Here is a 13863-nt window from a genome sequence, read left to right on the forward strand (position 1 = left end):
GCGGTCGCTTCCATTTGACTTCCTCTCTGCCAGATACCGGGCACAAAGAGCTTTATGATTTTCCGGTCAATACAATTGACAACCGCTGCGATGCATCCTTACAAATCAACAAGCATGACACATTGCCATTGTTGTTGCTGCTCTTGTTGATGCTGAGGCAGCACTAAAAAAAAATTAAAGAGAGAGAAAAAACGAAAAAGAAAAACGAGCAGCCAACAACTCGCAGTGCAATGACAATGAGTAAGTGTTTGCATTGGCCTAATGCTCCCTGCTTTTTTATATTCTCTCTTTCAATCGCATTACAGTCGTTATTGCCATTGAAATCTGAACAAGTCGGCTTCGTTTTAGCCCATTGATAGATCAGCTAATGACCAATAAATTTCCGTTTCGTGCTCCTTTATCATGCACCAGCAGTTGCCCAAATAGAAATTCACTTGAGATTGTTCAGAAAATCCTTAAGGACTCGCCCAACTGGGTTTCCTTACACTCAATAGCGTACATTAAGACATGTACTGGTTGGTTTTTGAATATTTGTAATTAGTATACTTAAAAAAAATATGTGAAATAAGAGAATAATAATAACAATTTATATTACAATTTTGAAATATTTCCCCAATCTCCACAGATATACGCCATTTCTTGCGGCAAGTCTTGCATTATGAAACTGTTATTATAATATTGATTAAATGAAATAATTTCTATTTAATTGTTTAGGTATCTTTCGGTACACTTGGTCAAAGGCAAAAGTCAGCGCTTGGAACTCACCTGCTCCAACAACGCAAGATATCAGCTCCTTCCATATATTTGTTGCCACTTTTTGGCTCATGTATATTTGTGGTATGTTTTCCAACACATTGCTTACATCCACAATAATAATTAGTTCACTAAACTTTTCGCTGAAAAAATTGTAATAATATTATTATACTATAAGTTTATATTTGTCTCGAAAAAAACAGAAATTTGTTTATCTTATTGGTAGCCCAAGCTTGGAGATGTGCGATACTTACCCATGAATTATGGAGTTCGTGCAGCTGGTTTCTTTTAAGATTTCGTATTTTACAACACTTTTTGAAAGTTGTATTTCAAATGTTCTTATGTGATTAAATCCGACAATCGCTAGACTGTCTTAAGCTAAGAATTCCCCATTCATGCGCTTTTTCAACTGCTGTTGTTTGTTTCCAATCATGGAATATGGCTTGCTGGCTGGCGCAAATTTCTAACAATAGTTCGATCAAGGCTATAATTTGCAGCCCGGCACTCACCTGATTTCTCAGCACAAGCGAGCAACTTGTCCGTAGATACATATCTATTTTATCAGTCGCCATCAAATTCCCTCAGCGCCGCTCTCCAAAGCATTGTTAAAGGATCCTCAAATACTGAGCTATCTCTATAAATAAGAAAAAGTTATTATTTAATTAAGCATATCTAGACAACGTTAAGATCTTGATTGGAAAGTCACAGAGTTGTTTGAACCTTCACAGATTAAAATTAAAACCTAGAGATACGAGAGGCTAACAGATTGCCCAGCTGCTGCAAGTTTATAAAACTATCGAGCTAAGCTATCGGACATACTATCTATCGAAAAAGAATTTTTCTTATATTGAATGTTCCTATTGGCCAAGTTTGCATTTGTATTAATATAGAGTTAAGCTTATTTTGAATATTTTAGTGATAACCAATAAAATGAACTGAGAAAGTGCAAGTTAAACATAAACAAGAGTTTAGATACCAGAATTTGTTTTAAGATTTGTTATACATATAAAGAGTTGCAGGACTGGATATTGACTGTAATTTTAAGTCGAAATTTAAACGTAATTATTTTAAATGGAATATTTTTATTAACATTATTAACGCTATCTTGATAATTTGACCAGCTACACATGAAAGTATATGTAGATACTGCTTCCCTCTAATGGACTGTGCAATGTGCTTAGGGAATAACAGAATCATGAATTTATAGATGACCAACAATTTGTGTCCAGCTAAACATTAGCACACGGCTAAACGCACCATTGTAATAGATATACTAAACATGTATGTGCATATGTGTGTGCGTGTACAAACCCACTCTAATCATTTTGGGCTGGCATTTGATCTGTTCGACTAGGTTGTCGTAACAGCCCGCCCCGCCCAACTCTGCCGTGCCCTTTTGTCCGTTTTCCAGTTGCTCGCTTTGATTTGCACGCATGAGCTGCTCATGAATGCCCAAAACGCTTTTCGTTTGCCCAATGTTTGTTTGGCCAGTTAAGTCTATTTGGCCCATAGCTTGTGTTCGTGCACCCTCGAGGAACACCCTTGTGTCTAACCAGATTTCAATTTGTGCGCCCGGCCAAAGCCGGAGGAAAGTGTTTATGAGATTTCTGTAGCGAGACATGCTGCTAAATGGCCGGGTCTGGAGTCGGTGGCGGGCACGGCAACGAGGGCGAGAAACGGGATGACTGCCTGGAGATTTGCTCGCCTTTTATTGTGTTGTTATTGTATTTTGGTCTGTTGGCTGTGTGTGTGCGAGCGTGTGTGTGCGTGTGTCAACACCCTCGCAAACTGCACGGGCAACTTGATGGGCTGCCTGGTGCTAGTTTTTGATGTAATGTGACATGATGGCTTCATCAAAAGCGCATTAAAAACAAAGCGTATAAATTGCGTTAAGTAAAGACGGCAACAAATGCAAACAATGGAAGCAGCTCACACGCAGAAACAACATTGCCAAACGGGGCAAGCAATTTGTTTGCCATAAAGGCAAATGCCGAATCCGCATCCGAATCAGAAACCAACTCCAATTTCAATTTCAATTCCTATTCCAAAGCTGCTCGTAAATTTGCCAGTTTTCCATAATTCAAAGTCAGCGTTGCAAATGATTTACACAAACTGTAAGATAAACGAGCACGACTGCGATCCAAAATAATTACGAGACCAGACAACCAGAAGACAAATATTGCAAAAAAATAAGACAAGAGTGATCGACTTGAATATACCCTCCATTTAAAGCTAAGGATTTGCCAGAAGAAACAGTTATTCTGCCCGTTAGACACATTTGAAGCTGACTAATAAGCCCTGTTTGTGCATAGTAAATGGTTCGAGGGTATAGATACGAAGCACGAAAAACTTGCTGAACTGGGCATGGAATTATTACAGGCCAATGCACTTAACAAGTGTCCTGGGCAAACAAGGCAGCAATAACACAGAAACTCAAAAAGGCAAATCAAGCCAGCAGCAGCAGCAAAAGGATTCAGGCCATTAAGTTCCGGAAGTGTGTGTTGATAACCAGACAACAAGTACAAATACAATTGCAGATGCAAAAGATACGACTGCGGCCAGGACATTGGCCAGGACTGGGACTGGGACTAGAGCAGGGATAACGCCACTGTCCTGACTGGGAATACATTGCAGTAATTTGCTGCTGTCGGCAAGCAGGGCATATATGCAAAAAAAAAAAAACAGAAATGAAAGATTTCACGGTAAACTTTTGGCTCGTTGAAAGGATTTTATGCTTGCTATTTTGGCTGGCTCAGGCAGACACAAGAAATGCCCTACAACAATTGGAATGCATTTGATATACAAACATTTCTAAGCGCATGCTCATTCTTGGATTGTTCTCGTATGATGTTTGAATTAAATTAACCTAATTAAACTTATCTAAGAATATTTATTGCAAATAATACAGCAAAACCTTTCTTATTTGCCTTTTATTTTATTTTGATCTCTCACACAATAACTCAGCACAGCCTAGCTCTGGCGAGACAATTTGTTGTTTCAATGGCTCTCGCCTAGAAATAAATAAAAATGAAGCAACCCTTCCGCATTAAATAAATCATCAAATTAATCGCAAAAGCCAAGTGCAGACCACAGCATAAAAACTGGCAATGAAAATGGCAAAGCGTCAGTGACAACGACAGCGAGAGCGCAACTGAAACCGGAAACCGGAAACGCACACACAGTTAGCCACATCAAATCTCGAATGTGGCTGGGCCGAGTTCCAAATGTCATTTTGAAGTGGTTTTAAAATGATTTTGCGGCTGATTTTTCAAAATCACACAGAAAAACTTCAAATTTGATTTTAAAATCTTGACGCTACCATTGAACGGCGACACATTTCCGCTTCCGCTTGGCTGTCGCTGTTTCTGTTGCTGTTGCTTGGCCGAGAAAGGATTGACTATTGGGGTGGCCATTTGGCCATTTGGCTGATGTTGTTGCCCTTTGGCTTTACGTTTCATTTAGCAAACGATTTCATTAACTAAAAAGCGCAGCACAACTGAGGGGTGCCCCTGCCAGGCACATATTGTGCCTGTCTTCGTCCTTGTCCTTGTCCAAAACGAGTGGGCGGAGTGGGGCACTGTGTGTGTGCGTGTGTTTGTGTGTCCCTGGACTTGAGTTGTGTGTCGATTTTGTGACCCTCCTCGATGCTTGCGTATGTCGTGCGTTTTTTATCGCCATTCAAGTTTGTTTTTCCGCTTAAAGTATTTTTATTGAATAGTCGTCTTATCGTTTTTTATGACCAACCAACCACTCGCTCGTGTCCTGTGCGTCAGAGTCAGAATCAGAGTGAGAGTGAGAGTGAGAGATGGAGTCAGGGTCACAGCCCCTCATCATCATGTTGTTGGCCATCAACATTGTGTTTCGTACGTTGTCCATTAATGCTAATCTAAACAAATTTTGTCATTAAAGGCCGAAGGGGCCAACTGGCTCGCAAAAGCCACGCTATACACTTGGTCCATTCTACTTCCATATAAAATATTGTCAATCAATTCAATTACAAGTTGACATCATTGTTAGTTATTGTTGACGTCAATTGTTCTGACGCCCCCGCCCCCGTCTTGCACTCACTCCGACTCCAACTCGGACTCGCACCAGTGATTTATGTGGCACTTGGTGCCTCGTTACTTTTTCAGTGTCCAATGTCCAATGTGTAGTGTCTCATGTCCTGCGTCTACTGCCCAATGCCCCATATTCAGACATTCTTATTGTTTGCTCGAGCTTTTGTGCTGTAGAGCTTATGTTTGGGCCAAGCCAAAGCGGCCAAGTTATGTTTTACTCGTAAGGCGAAAATATGTGCACATACTGCTGAATAATACATATATATATGGGGGATAAAACAAGACTTTGCTTCGAAGCTCAAATATATTAGCTGATTTCTTACTGCAACTTCGCTAATCTTTAAACTAAGAAGTCCAAGTTTATATAAAATTGTACAAATAAAATCTTTTGACTGTTAATAAGAAACCTTCATTGGAATACATGAACGTATTTCAGGCCATAAAAACAAGTCGAATATACGCAAACATAGCAGCAAATACTATTTTTTTATATTTTTATATATTAAAGTTGTCTCCGCTTGGGTCAGCGGGTGTGCAGCAGATTCAGTGCGGAATGGTCCAGACTGTCCAGTCTGGCATAGTGTCGAACGCTATTCGAAAGCTCCTATAAAAAACTGAACTACAAATTAAGAAAGGGTACTAAAAGAAAATGTAAGTTGACATAGGATCTCAATTGCCTCTGTCACTTAAATCTTCCATGCCAACAGTGTATTCCAGTGATCCGAGCCAATTTACGCCAAGGTTGTGATCAAATCCCTTTCCATTGCCAATATTTTATGTCAACTTCGATCTACTTTTGACTTTAGTTTTTGATTTGTTATCTACTATTCCAAGCTCGGGCTTTATTTAGCCGGGATATTCCAAAATATAATCAATTATTTTTGATTTCAAAATCGAATCGATTTTTTTACAAAAATTGTGAGGGGTTGCCCCTCGATTTTTCAAATGTCAATCGATAGTCATGATCCGTACAAGCAGGTTTATTTCACATCCTGTTTACCTTTTAACTCGAGGTATTAAAACAAAATGATCAACAAATTTTGATCTCATTTTTGTCAAATCTGATCAGAATTTAGAAATAAATTTTGAAATGCCCATGGACAGCCGAGATCCCCACAAGTCCGAAAAGCTAAACTACTAGAAAATCTAACCATTCATTCCCGAGATATTCTAATTTAAAAATCAAAAATTTCGATTTCAGGATCGATTTAAAATCTTAGAATTTGATTTTTTTAATGCCAATCAATTATTGTAACTCGTGCGATTCCAAAATTGGTATATTTAAAAAAAAAAAATTATTTTCCGAACCTATTTAGGTCAGAAACCGCTTGAAACCAATTTTTGCTGGTGCATTGACAAGTCTTGTTCGGCTTGTGTTCTTTTGTATATATGATTACCAGGGAGTCCCTCGAGTCTTTTCCTTTCTTATGAATAATTTTCTCAGCATCTCTAAGCAAAGTAGAAAGGGACATTTTATGGGGTCACTTCAATTTGCAGCAAATTAGCGCATCTGCCTATCGAGTGTGTGTGTGTGCGTGTGCGTGTGTGTAGTTGTTGTGTGACGAGTCATCCAGGCGGTAAATGTCTACTCGAATTTCATTGCTCAGCCCGGGCACCCCTTTCAGCCTGGACGCGCGGCACCCACTCCCCCCGCGCAATTAGGCAGCACACGTCGTGAACCGCGCACCGTGAACCTCAACCCTTTTGAATGGCCAACTTAATGACTTCCGTTTGGTGTGTGGTTCGGGATCGAAGCGCGGCCAGTTAATTGCCGAATGCTTCTCAGCGACGGCGCCCAAATGCTGTGATGCGGACGACCAGAGCGAGGACGAGTTCGAGTTGGAGGATTTCTATTGATTGATTTCTCTATTGTCTGCACCCTCGAATTCGAGCTGACCGCGTTCTTGTGACTTTACCAGTGTTTGCATACAAATCGCTGTTTGTTTTCGTTATTGTTGTTGTTATTGTTGATTTTATTTATTTACAAATAATAATGCAATAAAAATCAAAGGTTAAATAATCGACCAACTTTTGTTAGCAACTCTATTGATCTAAGCCCAGATCTGAGTTGCAGTTGCAAAAGGAAGCGGAATAGAAAAGGGGTATCTGATCCTGGGCACTGCTCAGGTGTTGCACGTGTAACTTACCCCTAGATAAAGACAAAATTGACGTGCGCTGCTGCCACGCTAATGGCTGCTGCCACTTTATTGTTTGTTGATTTGAATTTTGATTTGCCGCGACCCCTAGCGACACGACAAAGTCATATCAATATCGTGGGAAGCACTAAACACACATACGTTCACAGCTCGGCATATTCAAATTAGCCAAAGAGCACAATACCCACACACACACACACACACACACTCATTGACAGACTGAGCTCCCAAATTGAGGAGGAATATCAACCGCCGACGCGAGGTCATGTGAAAGTGCAAATTTATATTGGTTTAATGGTTGTTATACCCTATACGGCGCAGAGGGGAGGCATTGGCTATATCAGCTTTATATAACAAACAAAACTCTCAAGAGGAGTGTTCGTCTAATGGGAAAGGAATAGGTACGGTCAGATTCAAAATGGCTTAAGAGAAAAAGAGAAAATCTAAAGACAACAAAATTGGACTATTATAAACAGAATATCATAAAAAGCTTAAATGTCTTGTTGATCTTAAACTGGGAAATTGCATTGAATTGCATTTTAGACAAAATCAAGATAGTTTTTTCAATTACATATGTATATACTTTTCCATGTCATCAGCATATATTTAAAATAACTTAACAATCAAATTGTGATTGAGAAAGTCTTACAAGAATCAATAGAATGGTTTTCAGGGTATTTGTGTGTGAGCACGACTATATATTTGGCGTAATTCGGGCTCGTAAACAGGGTATCTTAGACTACATCATTCTCAACTACACGAATCTTTCTTGTTAGGTTTGATTTTTGAGAGACAGCGACCTGGTCTCGCTCACCCATTCACACACTCATTCGATTGTTGTTGTTGTTGCTGCTGCTGCGTGTTGCCTTTTATGCAAATCATTGTAATGCAATATTTAAATTGATGTTCGGTGGCTTTTTAATGGCAAACATTGCCAGACACGCAACTTGGGCCATAAAGTGCTCCGTTTTCGGGGGTAAGTGAGCAGAGGACCGAAAGGTTTTCCTTTCGTTCCTTTCCTTTTGCTTTTACATGTTAATTATGGCACAAACGAACTGCGAAGCATCGGTTCGTGTGAACTCTCGAGCTGTGCGAGTGGTAAATGGATTCATTAATGAGTTCATTCAAATTGCAATTCACATGGACTGAAATATATGAATTGCTTAAATATTTTTATTAATATTTGACTAATACTTTCAACATATAAGAAACTTCTGTCCTATTTCACCTGAGCACATCAATCTCTATAAGAATATTCAATGATTTATTGGAATCTTAGTATTCGCCAAAAGTTGTTCTTCAATTTGATTTACTTGTTTAATGCGCCCTATAAATCATATTCGAACAATTTGCACTTGCTGTGCTCGGTGTCAAAAGGCAAAAGCTAATCCTGTCCGCAATGTCAATGGCTAAGCACATAAGTCCGCGCACCCGTTTATGTCGTAGAGCCCACTCCTTGCGGCTGGGGAGGTGTTCACAAATAGTCAACATATTGGTCGCATCTTCATAAATAAAGAAGTGTGACTGGCTTGTGGCGTGGCCAGTGGTCGGGGGGATGGGTGGGCCAAGCGCACGCGCCTGCACACCCAGAAGTTGCACGTGTACGGCTCACCCGAAAAACAACAGCGCGAACAACATGCACAGAGGGTGGGTGGCTCGCCCCCAGCCAGCACTTTGCCCACGCAGAAACAATTGACTCGACAAGATTACATGCAGGAAATTCAATTTTAAAAGCAGCTGCCACGTGTCCTTTTAGTGCTTGAAATTGTTACAGTTATTGAGCTGGTCCTGGCCAACGGCCTGATGCGACGTGTGGGCTGTTGTGGTAATGGTAATCGTAATGCTGGTGGTGGCCGTGGTGGTGGATTTCCTGAGCCAGCAAGCGGCCAAGCGGGCAAGCTATGAATATGTAATTTTGGCAACATCGATGAAAATTGAGCAATAAACGCGCTGCGCCGCGCTGCATTGCGTTACAAATAAACAAAAGGCCGCTGGCAGTGGCAACGGAAACGGAACACACACACCACCAGCCCACCAGACCGTCCGCCAGCCCGTCAACCCACCAACGCAGCCTATCATCAACCCACCAATCCAACAAACCAACAACCCACGACGGCGGCGACGACGTGTTAATTTGCAGGGTGGCTTTCTAGCCGCCGGGAAAGGCAACGGCGACAGCGACGGCGGCGACGGCGGCGACGGAGGCGACGACGACGCTGCGGTGGCTAAAAGGGCGTGTGATTGACTTAATTGACTATGAAAATGAGAAATTACATGCAGATAATGACGATGGCCGCGAAATGAACAACAAACAACCGCTGGCAACAACATCAACAACAACAACAACAACAACAAGGACAACAACCTCGCAAGGCGTTATTAAATTTTCCAATCGCCAGCCCCTTTCGCTAATCCCCAACCACTAACAACTGTAAAATGCGCCATCAACTTTGATTTAATTTGATTTGATTTGCTAGCACCCAACCCCCAAAACACCCACGCCCAACTGAGCCCATAGTAAGGCCCAGCCGAGCCGATCCGATCCGAACCCACGCCGCGGCCATTTCGCAGTTTCCCAGCACACCTCGACGCCCCAGGGCGATGTTTTCCGGCGCTTTATTGCAGCACATTGGCTAATTAGAATTGCGACTTTGCGACTTTGTAGCCATGCCACATGCCGCATGCCACAATGTGTGAGAGTTTTGTCATTAAAATTGCATTTTATTTGCGGACAACGGTCAAGCCGAGACCGAACCATGCCCAACTAATTGAAAAAACCCTGCATAGGCTCCCCAGGCTAATATGTCATATGACCCTGCTAGAAGAACTAGCCCAAGCAATCATTTTGTAAGAGATTTGCGCCCACGTTTAGGTATATTTGTAAATTTATTGGCGTATATATCCCAATCACAAAATTTATCAGATTTGTTAAATACTTTTTAAGGGCGCTTTGAAACAATCGTTTTTGAGCTACGTTAAGAGATAAAGTAAGCCATCTGTAGATATGGAATAAAAAAACGCTGCATAAGCTTCCCTAGCAAATTTGTTCTATGGGTCTGTCGGAATAGCTAACCCAAGAAGCATGCTGGAAAATGTATTTTATCTGATTTGTAAAATACTTTTTAAGGTCGTTCCGAAACAACAATTTCAGAACACCCTCAATAGATATTTTAGACAAATTAAAGGTTCAGGTGGATATCAAGTTTGGTAATTTGCTACAAGATGCGGATTTGGGTGGATATCAGACAGTCATTGATCAGTTTTTTGAACTGGTCATTAATGTAATTTCAATTGGGCTTAAAGAAATGTTAAAAAAGTAAGTGTTTAATAAAAAAACTGCAAAATTAAATTTGCCTCATTTAAAGAAAACTTTTATACTCGCTCACTATTAAAAATTGTATTATATCAACAAAAAATACATATTTATAAATTGTTTAGATATTTTATTTGTATTGTTTCAACACAAAATATCTATAAATTGTTAAGATATTTAGAAAAATTAGGAAAAATGTGCTTGAACAAATACCATAAATACCATATATATCACAAATGGTAAAATAATGGACTCTTTAGCTCTAGCTATGATGTTTTCTCATTAAGATCAATATTGATTTTAGATTTAATAGATCTAATTCGTTCGAGTTGCCTTAGTATTCGCTGAGAAGTATTAGCATAATCCGATAGTTTCTATCAATCAAACAGAAGGATGCGGGAATTGCTGTTCGATTATTGTGTTATATATATTCTCATTGAATTGAGCAGTCCGAAAAGCTTAGACCAATGGAAGGCGACTGCCTCGGGGCTTATCTAACGGCCAGCCCCCTAATGGAAGCGAAATCAGCGAAAATGTTCAATTGAAAAATCACACAACGAATTTGTTGACGCCCACTTGGAACAAGTGCCAGCTCACTGCGTACGCCAATTAAATGTCATTTCAGTTTCACACGCAACGGCCATGCCAGATATGGGGGCTATACGGGCCATACGAGGTATATTGGACATGGACTTGGAGCACCCGGGGAGCGCCAGCTCAAGTGCCGGCTGATTCGCGCTGTACGTTGTTAAATCAAAAACGCAATTAACTTTGGCCTACAATCAAAATAAAGGGTATAGAGTATAGCCAGCAACTGGGCAGAGCTCGTGCACTTATCGATTATTTTATATTAATTGTAATCTCATTTATTTGCTTAACGGTCTTTACTTGGCCTGTTTAATTTCTACATTTCTGTTCATTGATTTACGTTTATTTTGTGATAAATTTATTTATTCGATCAGCTCGCCATGTATGCATACATACATATATATATATGTATATGTATATATACATACATATATATATTATTTTGCGTTAATCAATTTTTCATTACAAACTGCCCACATTCGAATCAATGTCGTTGTCGTTGTCGTTGTCTGGCACTGTCTGCCAGCCTTATCAATGCCAAATTTGAACAACAACAGCAACAAATACAAAAAAAAAAACAAAAAATAAAATCAAATAAAAATAAAAATAAAGAACAACAACATTCATTATATCGACAGAAATCGGAGCTGATTAAGCGTTGTAAGTGGCGTTCGACTCACATGGCATTCTACGTACTCCTTGTTCTTGGGACTTGTTGGCAAGTGCTTCGGGCTGCTCAGCGTGGCTTGAAGTGCTGCTCTTGTTGTTGTTGTCCATTCGCTAACCTTACCTTGTTCTCATTACCCAATTAGAAGTATCTGCCAAGTATTTGCCAACTTGAGATGAGGCCAGGCCATGCTGCCGTGTGTGCTAAAATATGAAAAAGAAAACACATTTCAGGATACAACAAAATAAATAGAATTGAGCGAAATATATGCATACTAATTTAATTATAACTAACGTGAAAACTCTCGACAATGGACGCTCCTATTAGGCGGACACCCTTCGCTGTCCTTTCAAGAGAGTTTTCATTGCATTAAAGAGACTTGGTATAATGCAGAAAATGTAACTTCTGAATAAAATTGTAAATACGTGGCAAGCGATATGGAACAATGGCAAGAGTGCCGCATGGATCAAGTTGAATATCAATAACAAATGAGTACAAAGAGAAGAATAACAATATCATTGAATTCTCAAGATTTAAGTGACAATGAACCCACAATGGGCATTGACAGACAGGTGAAAATAAATTAAAACCGAATAGAGATAAATTGTATAATATAAACAAGAGGTTCTAGTCGGGAGCTGCCGACTAGGGGATACCCTGAACTCTCTTCTTCCAACAGGCGATAGGTATAAAATGAAAGATACTTGATATATATATGTATATACTATTCTAGAAGCTACATGTCAAGTTTGGCCAAAATTGCTCAATAAACAGGATTTCGATATCGATTCTTATCGATTACTTGGAAACGGGGCAAGTCACGAATATCGGAAACAAACTCGATCAGCGCGGGTACTAGGAGGACCTACAGCTAAAGTCAAGTCTCTAGCTCTTGCTTTTAAGATCCTTGCGTTCATATATATGGACAGACGGACGGACAGACAGACGGACGGACGGATAGACGGACAGACAGACGGACATGGCTAGATCGACTTGGCTGTTGATGCTGATCAAGAATATATATACTTTATGGGGTCGGAGATGCTTCCTTCTGCCTGTTACATACATTTGCACAAATACATAATACCCTTTTCAGCCATTTTTAATGGGTTCAGGGTATACAAATGAAGCACGTAATTGTGCTCTAGTTGAGAGTCTCCGAATCGTATCAGGCATTCGCATTTCCTCTTAAAGATTGTGCAAAACATATGCGGGAATATATTTTTTAATTTTCAAGTCTGCCGTGCATGTGCATTCAGACAAAACCAGAATTCTGCTAGGTATATATTTATATGGGGGCAAATCGAAAAAAAGGATAATATTGCTAGATTTTTATATTTCTTTATATGCCTCAGCTAATGATTTATATATCTAAAGATCATAAGTTTCTCTGGATCTAAACAAATATTGATAATTATTATTCCAATATTTATAAATGGCATTTAAATATGAGAGTCGTTTGCCGGCCCAACTGTGATTTTTTTTTTTAATTCTTCGATATAAAACAATTTAAATTAAAGTATATTTAGATAGATGAATGAGTCTAGTGAAGTGATTGTCGAAGTAAACAATGACTTTCAGGTACATTCAGAAAGATTATTAAATTTATAACTATTTAGTGCACGCAATATCTTGGCTGTGTACACAATTTAAATACAGATTGTGGGTCAGCTCTATCTACAGCCTGGCACCGCATCCATCAAGCGCTTACCCCATCGCTGCTGGCGTTCTCGAATTGATAAGCTCGCACGTTTGTACTCGACATGACGTCCACGCATGTATCGATGTGTGTGACGCGATCGCTGGCCAAGTTGTCCGGTCGTGCAAGACATGTCGCTGATACGGCCGGACACACACACACACACACACACACACACGCACGCACACATACAGAAATAGTGGCAATCAGGTTGACGCCGATTGGCGACCAGTTTGCACCTTGCGGGAGCTCTTCGAACACGGCTTATCTGAAAGTAAAGCGGGCAACAACAACAATAAAAAATAATATTATTAATAATAACAAAAAGTTTATTATTGTGTTAACTTCAACAGCCGCTGCCCGGGCAATATCAGTCTTGAGCAGCTATTACGTCTAATCTAGATCTTTGGTACTGAGTGGCGCGTATTATCAACATCCTGTGCGATAGCCAAAACTTTATGCAAATAAACTTAATGGCCCGGGAACGGGGGGTGGAATTTACGATTTTGAACAACCCAAATTTATAAGCCAATTACTTGAGGTGGTATTTTTATGGGGCCACTCGGAACTGAACTTATAAATATATAAGCTAACCCGAACTTATATAGATACTCTAGATTATTGTAATA

The 13863-nt window shown here is 39.9% G+C and overlaps 1 long non-coding RNA gene across 1 annotated transcript; it reads right to left on the reverse strand.

Annotated features, from left to right (window-relative positions):
* Window positions 1-952: 952 nt before the first annotated feature.
* On the reverse strand, window positions 953-13314 carry LOC135427450 (uncharacterized). Its single transcript, XR_010436050.1, has 3 exons — window positions 13247-13314; window positions 11549-11738; window positions 953-1387 (listed from the first exon to the last, which is right to left on the reverse strand). It is a non-coding gene; the product is annotated as an uncharacterized LOC135427450 (long non-coding RNA).
* Between the last annotated feature and the right edge of the window lie 549 nt (window positions 13315-13863).

Source organism: Drosophila montana, unplaced genomic scaffold (genome assembly GCF_035044405.1).
Source record: "Drosophila montana isolate Dmon_TW-CO22-7 unplaced genomic scaffold, ASM3504440v1 contig_2178_1, whole genome shotgun sequence".
NCBI lineage: Eukaryota > Metazoa > Arthropoda > Insecta > Diptera > Drosophilidae > Drosophila > Drosophila montana.